The sequence below is a fragment of the Hemitrygon akajei genome, chromosome 16, assembly GCF_048418815.1.
Source record: "Hemitrygon akajei chromosome 16, sHemAka1.3, whole genome shotgun sequence".
Classification (NCBI taxonomy): domain Eukaryota; kingdom Metazoa; phylum Chordata; class Chondrichthyes; order Myliobatiformes; family Dasyatidae; genus Hemitrygon; species Hemitrygon akajei.
In genome coordinates, this window is record NC_133139.1 from 10370960 (window position 1) to 10378742 (window position 7783).

Here is a 7783-nt window from a genome sequence, read left to right on the forward strand (position 1 = left end):
GGTTGTGGGAACAGTTCAGTGTTGGGATGAGAATGAAGCTGAGTGAAGTATCTTCACTGGTTCACGAGCCTAATGGTTGAGGGCTAATAACTGCTCCTGGACCTGGTGGTATGAGTCCTGAGGCTCCCGTGCCTTCTTCCTGATAGCAGCAGCAAGAAGAGAGCATTACCAAGATGGTGGGGATCCTTGAAGACAGACACTCTTTCCTGCAACAGCACTCCTATAGACGTGTTCAAAGGTGGGGAGTTTACCTGTGATGAACTGGATTGTATGCACTATTCAAAGTTGTGCTCCTTCCATTTACACTTTTTCTAGACCCATCCTTATTTTTGTTCATTTTACCTTGATTATCTGATCTCTCCTGCTTTCCACCCCATCATGCCCCCACCTTAATACTCTCCAGCTCAATGCCCCACCACCCTACAACTTTCCAAATCTTAAAATTGATGTATCTTCAGCATCTTCCAGTAGTTGTTGCAGAAGTAAACAACCTTAAATATTAACTCTCTTTCTCTCTTCACTACTGCTGTGTAACTTGTTGAATATTTCTAATGGCTGCTTTATTTTGGATTTCTAGCTTCTGCAGTTGATTTTTTTTAAAAAAAACACAAACTTGCTCTAACTATTTCATTCTGGAAACCAGAGCCTGCTGCTTTGGGGAGTTCCACGCGCAAGCAATTGCCACTCTCTTATTTAGCTCCTACAGTGAACTAGAGTCTTAGGTGTGTGTATATATATAGCTGGGGTGCACAGTACTGTATTTGTCAATGTGGAGCAGAGACCAAGCTTGTAAATCTGGTGGAAGCAAAGGATGTTGGAAATGGTGAGGGTGGAGCACTGTGGGACGGGTGGCAGAGGAGTGCCTGGGGTGGGGATTGGCATGGGTGCAGACACACCCAGCTCTGAGACACCAGGCAATGTTATTTAATTCCAAACAATTGGTTGACTGATCATTTCAAAATGTCTCTCTGATGCTTTCCACTCTCTCCCCTCTTCCTTCCCCCTTTCCCAACTGTGATTCCTGTCTTCCTGCCCCCTTCCCACTCTCATTCCACAACAGAGACCCATATCAGAATCAGGTTTATCATCATTCACACATCATGAAATTTGTTTTTTGTGGCAGTAGTAGAGTACAATACATAAAATTACTACAGTACTGTGCAAAATTCTCAGGCTCCCAAGCTATATATACTGCATATGTCCAAGACTTTTGCACAGTACTGTATATGTAAATAGCATTCAAATTAATCCTCCAACCCAGTTGCCAAGTTGTCTGATCTTTCTCAGCAGCACCAAAACAACCCTATTTTACTCCAAGTTGGAAAATCTGCATTTCGCTGCTGAATCACCGCACCCAGCTGTCTGGTTAAATTAATCCTTCACCTGGCTTCAGCCATCACCTTCCAGCTTGTACGCCTTGCACTCCACCTACCTTCTTATTCTGGCTTCTTCCCCCTTCTTTTCTAGCCCAGAAGGGTCCCAGCCCAAATTGTTGAGTAGTTATTCCCCTCCATAGATGCTGCCCGACCTGTTGAGATCCTCCACCAACACCCCTACCAACTGTCCCACAATCTCTTTGACTCATTGCTGTCAGAAGGAGGTACAGGAGCATCAGGACTAGGACTGCCAGACTGAGTAACAGCTTCTTCCCTCAGGCTGTGAGACTAATGAATACCTGCCACCACCGCGGTCTCATCATTAGGCCAGCAAGGTGTTTTCTGTGGCGTTTACCTGTGCTGCACTTCACTACATGCATTTTGGGTTATATTTTATTATTATTATATTTTGGTTAATGGGCTGTGTGTGGTTTATATTGTGTGGGTGAGCATGGTCCAGAGGAATGCTGTTTAATTTGGTTGTACATGTTAGGGTATATTCTGAACTTAGGGTGCATAGCAAAATGTTAACTTCAGCAACCAATCATTAAATTAAATTTGAAATGCAACTCTCGACATAGGTTCCAAGAGCTGTGAACAGCAGTTAATCAAAAAACTAGGCAATGCCGATTAACATTCATTTTGAGTGTCTTAAGTATGGGTGCGAAGGAGGAGGTCTGAAAGTTGAATGTAATTCAAAGGAAGCATTGCAGATACATTGTAAATATAGAATTGTCCTTTGATCTTTAGCATATAAAATGTCATGTGATATTGGGTCTAACAGGCCACTTCGTCCGACAGGATCTTAACATGATGCATGTGTGTCTCTCATTTCGTCAAATAAAAAAACTACTTCACATCTACCAACCAGCTGCATCTCTCCGGTGACTTAGTACACATTAAAAAAGTATACATATACAGTCCGATGACAATAAACAAATTTGAACTTGAAATTCCTCCAGCATTGTGTATGTTCCTCTGGATTTCCAGTATCTGCAGAATATCATGTGTATATGGTCAAATTAACACCTACCCAACAACAGTACTACCGAATTGTGAAATGAGTTTTAAAAGTCACATAGGGATTGATTTTACTCCATATCACTTGCATCTCGATCATTTCCATTCCATAATTCAGACCTATATTATTTAACATGATCTTTACACGGTATGATAGCATAGTGTACAAAATGCAAATTATTAACTACCATCACTATTCAAACTAGATTAGACCACTGCAAAACTATTAAAATCAGCAAGACCCAATAAGCACTTGAGCACAGTGTGAATGCAATTTTCCACACACACATGCGCAAAATAGATTTTTCTTGACCAAAAATATTGTGCATTATAAATTAAGGTGGTGGTGGGTGGAGATACATTTCTACCAAAGGAGGTGCGAGGCACTCCTTCCCTCCGCTAGCCTGCACTCATCCTTGGACAAAGTGTAGCATCTGCTTTAGCCTCTGCCCCTCCCCCCATCAAATCAGGGTCACGTGACGCCATAGGGGCAGGTGGTGGATGGTTGTATGAGCAGCTGGTACATATCACAAGTCTTGGTTATACACCCACTGATGCCAGGCAGTCTCTGATGAGTATTGCTAATGACCGGGGTGACCCATCTTGTAAAGATGCTGCCCAGAAGGAGGCAATGGCAAACTACTTCTGCAGAAAAAATTGCAATAAACAATCATGGTCATAGACCATGGTCGCATACGTTATACGCCACGCCACAGAATGACAATGATAAGCCAAACTGAAAGATAATTCCTTTCTCCTTTACTTGCTAGCATATGATAATGAAATGAATGAGAAAAATTGTTGCCTAGGCATGTGAACATTTATATTTTGTGTAACTGTTTTTATAAAGCAGGATGTACTATGTGCACGCTTTCATAAAGATGAATGGAAATGCAAATAACCCACACTGTATCTATGGAAATCTAATCAATTAGAAACAGCTTAACTGAAAACACCAGATACAGCTTAACTGAAAACACTCTTGCATGAGTTAGATGGTTCAGTCCCTCCTCCAGAGAGTTGAGCTCAGAAATCTGGGTTGAGACTCTGCTGAAAATATCATTGGTCTGCAAGGCAATTTGCAGGAGAGATTTTAAAACAGGGGCACTGTCTTTTTAGAGTCAAAGAGTCATACAGCAATGAAACAGGCCCTTTGGCCCAACTCATCCATGCTGACTATATTGCTCAGTGAGCAAGTCCCATCTACCTGCATTTAGTCCATAGCCTTCAATACCTCTCCTCTCCATGTAGTTATTTAGATGGTTTTTAAACATTGTTGATAATGTGTGCCTCCACTATTATTTTTGGCAACTCATTCTGTAACACTTAAATATAATCTTAACTGTCAACAGATGAGTTAAAACAAAAATTGGCTTCAAAGGATTTCAAAACTGACATTGGTAAATCTCTTGATTGGAGCAACAGACACACCATGGAACAGAGCATGCTCCTAGACCTCACAAGGACTGGGATTGCTTATTGCACTGAAATCCCGGGTCTCACAGAGTAAGGGGCACTGACAGAGTGAAGCTGGGTGCAAACAGGAGCCTTGGATGCTTCAAAACTGGGCTGATGATTGGTGGCACAGGGTAGAGGCAGAAGGTTGTTTTTCTCATTGACCAGTGCTGAGAACTTTGTTGTTTATGTAGTGCGATCAGTCGGGTCAAATATGATGTTCTCCTAAACTTAGGGCAGGGGTTCCTAACCTGGGGCTCATGGACCCTTTGGCTAATGGTAAGGCTTCATGGCATAAACAAAGGTTGGGGCCCCTGGCCGAGGGGTTATCTGTTGGTATGACTTCAGATGGCTGTAGAGGCCAATCCAAGATCCACTTATCTTACAAAGGATGTGCTGAAGCTGGATAAGGTTCACAAAAATGATTCCAGGATTCTTTTGATATTTAAAAGTTTCCCAATCCCCTAACTTCTCACTAATTTTTGCTCTACTATATGCCCTCTCTTTGACTTTTATGTTGGCTTTGACTTCCTTTGTTAGTCATAGTTGTGTTATCTTTCCTTTAGAATACGTTCTCCTCTTTGGAATGTATACATCTGTGCCTTCCAAATTGCTTCCAGAAATTCCAGCAGCTGTTACTTTGCCATCATCCCTGCCAGTGTTCTTTTCCAATCAACTCTGGCAACCCCTCTCTCACCTCTGTAATTTCCTTTTCTCCACTGTAATACTGACACATCTGACTTTAGCTTCTCTTTCACAAATTTCAGGGTGAACTTGATCAAATTATGATCACTTTCTCCTAAGGGTTCTTTTACTTTAATCTCTAATCAAGTCTGGTTCATTGCACAACACCCTATCCAAAATAGCTGATCCTCCTAGCAGGCTCAACGATGAGCTGCTCTAAAAAGCCATTTTGTAGGTATCCTAGAGATTCCCCCCTTGGAATCCCACACCAACCTGATTTTCCCAGTCTACCTGCATATTGAAGTCCCCCATGACTATTGTAACATTGCTCTTTTGGCATACATTTTCTTTCTCCCATTGTAAATTGTAGACCCCATCCTTAACACTGTTTGGGTGAGTCTGTATACAACTCCCATCAGGGAGTTTTTTTACCCTTGCAGTTCCTTAGCTCTATCCACAACAAATCAACACCTTCCAACCCTATGTCACCTCTTTCTAATGAGGTAATTTTCTTTTAAATCAACAGAGCCAAGCCACCCCCTTTGCCTTCCTTTCCACCACGACAAGGTACATTAACATGGATGGGAATAATTAGTAAGCTTGCACATGACTCCCAAGTTGGTGGTGTTGTGGATAGCAAGGTTGTCTAAGGCTATAGCAGGTAACATAAAATACTCAGCAAGTCAGACAGCATCAGCGGTGCAATCTGCCCTTTTAACGATCCCGTATCGTAGAGTGGGAAAATAACTGCCCTTCCCACAGCTACGACAGCCAACAACTCTTTATCAGAATGTCTGGTCACGACGGCACATATGCACTAGCATCGAGTTAGCGTTCAAAGTACTTCACTAGCTACAATTTGCTTTGGGGGCTGGTAAAGGTGATCTATGAATGCATTTAAAAAAGCACTTCGGGACAGTGCCTCGCCGCCAATGGCCATGGAACAGCTCGCTACGTTCGGTCGAGCCGGGACTGTCAGCGGACCTTTGGCGCCGCAGTATGTGAAGCATTTGAACAGAGGTTTCTGTTCCCTGATGCGAGGGTGGGGGGAGAGGTTTGCTCACTTACTTTTACCTCAAACACGGAGAATTATCCACCGGACAGTCCCCCCAGACCGTTAGCCGTTCAAAATTGGCACAGGCTACTCCAGTAGTCTTCCGGCGCACGTGATCGCGCAGACTTGCGGCGCAGTGTACCCTGGGAATTGTAGCTCTTTCTGAGCTTTCCTCTCATTGAGAGAATCGGGCTGCAAACTACAACTTCCACAAGGCTCCGTGTAAAGTTTATCGATCTGGGAATTTTCACCCCACTGGATTAGGATCGTTTAAAGTTAATGAGAAGACTAGACATTTCAAATTAGCGTTAATTTTTTTCATTCGTGGGTGTCTTAAGACATATTTAACAGAGGAAGGGTAAAAGAAATGTTTAATACAAGAGCTTCTGCAAATGCTGGCACTCTTGAGCAAAATAAACAAAATGCTGGAGGAGCTCAGCGAGTCATGCAGCAATTGTGGAGGGGAATAAAGAATTGCCGTTTTGGGCCAACACCCTTCACCAGGACACTCCTGATGAAATCGTGGTGGGAGGCCTCAGCCTGAAATATCAACTGTTTACTCCCCTCTATTGATACTGCCTGAATTGCTGAGTTCATCCACTATTTTGTGTGTGTTGCAAAAGGAATTTTTTTTTCTTTCCTTCTGTACACCCTCTGCCAAAAGTACAGAGAGGAAGGAAACAAAGTGGGAAGAGAAGATTGGAAAAGCAGTATGCAAGATAAATAGATGGCAACAAAGAATAGGGGGAAATATTTTAAAAGACAAAGACTAAATCTAAAGAATTGCTGTATCTGAAACCATGCATATGAATAGCAAAGATGGAAGTAAGCAAATATAAACTTATTGTCATTATAGGAAGTCTCCATGTTATAGCAGGAGATTCTTTAAAAATCAAGGATCAACTTTATTTGCTCTATACTTGTACTGTATTAGGAATTTGCTCAGTGTTGCGTCATAGGAAACCATTCCTGCCTGTGGCCATCAAACTTTACAACTCCTCCCTCGGAGTGTCAGACACCCTAAGCCAATAGGCTGGTCCTGGACTTATTTCCACTTGGCATAATTTACCTATTATTATTTAATTATTTATGGTTTTATATTGCTATATTTCTACACTATTCTTGGTTGCTGCGACTGTAACAAAACCCAATTTCCCTTGGGATCAATAAAGTTTGTATTGGCATGACATTCAACAATTACGGAGGCCATGGTAGTGTAGCTGTTAGTGCGTGCTATTGCATTTTAGGGCATCCGAATCCACTTCTTGCGCCATCTGTAGGGAGTTTGTACACTCTCCCTGTGAGTTTCTTTCAGATGCTCTGGTTTCCCCTGCATGCTCCAATTTCCTCTCACAGTCCAAAGATGTACTGTTAGTAGATTAATTGATCATTGCAAATTGTCGAGTGATTCGGCTAGAATTAAATAGGTGGGTTGTTGGGCCAGAAGGGCTTGTTCCATGTGGATTCTCAAAATAAAAATAAATAATTAAATATAAAGAATTCTATAAAAATAAGATGGAGGTTAAAGTATGGGTACAGATGCATAAAATGTGCATAGATGCATAAATAACAGCATGTATTTAAATGTATACAGCAAAGTAGTTATGAAGTGCCCTATTTATAAGTTGGAAATGAACAAAAAAATATGTGTGTGTGAGAGGATTGCACAAACAGTGATGACAGGAGAATGAGCAGGCATGGGAAAGGTAGCCAGCAGCCCACCTCATTGACTCTGTGAGCCTCCTAAGTGCTTCCTGCTCTGCTTGGATTGTCCCAGCTCCCTGAAAGTTGTGGCTTACTGGGGCTGGGGGGGTGGAAGAATTTCCCCATTCTCACCCAACAGAAGACAGCTGTAGCCATGCAACAGCTGGCAAATACCTCCCCATCCCACTGAGTTCCCAAACACCCACTTGTGTATATCGGATATCCATATATCATAAACACAAATCTAAAGAAAGGTATGTATGAGAGGAGAGTTGTTTCTAGTTTTTTTGGAAGAATATATTGAAAGGAATAATGGTAGACAGGCAGTGATTTGTATCTAAAAAAATTGACGCCCTCCATTGGAAAGGGTTGACCCCAATGTTCAGATGGAGAGTTAAACACTGGGTCAGATTGAAAAGATCAGGGTGGCGAGGTACAGGCTGATTAAAATCGCTGCTCCACGATGGTTACTCGGTTTTGTGCTGAACTA

The 7783-nt window shown here is 42.2% G+C and overlaps 1 protein-coding gene across 2 annotated transcripts in view; it reads right to left on the bottom strand.

Moving 5' to 3' along the window:
* The window catches only part of scamp4 (secretory carrier membrane protein 4), a 36594-nt gene extending 30879 nt beyond the window's left edge, over nucleotides 1–5715 (bottom strand). Inside the window, exon 1 of one of the 2 annotated variants that reach the window (XM_073068221.1) lies at nucleotides 5604–5715. The gene's annotated coding sequence lies outside the window, so the exon portion shown is untranslated. The remainder of the gene's footprint in view (nucleotides 1–5603) is intronic. The other variant, XM_073068223.1, reaches the window with a different exon arrangement.
* Nucleotides 5716–7783: the final 2068 nt, after the last annotated feature.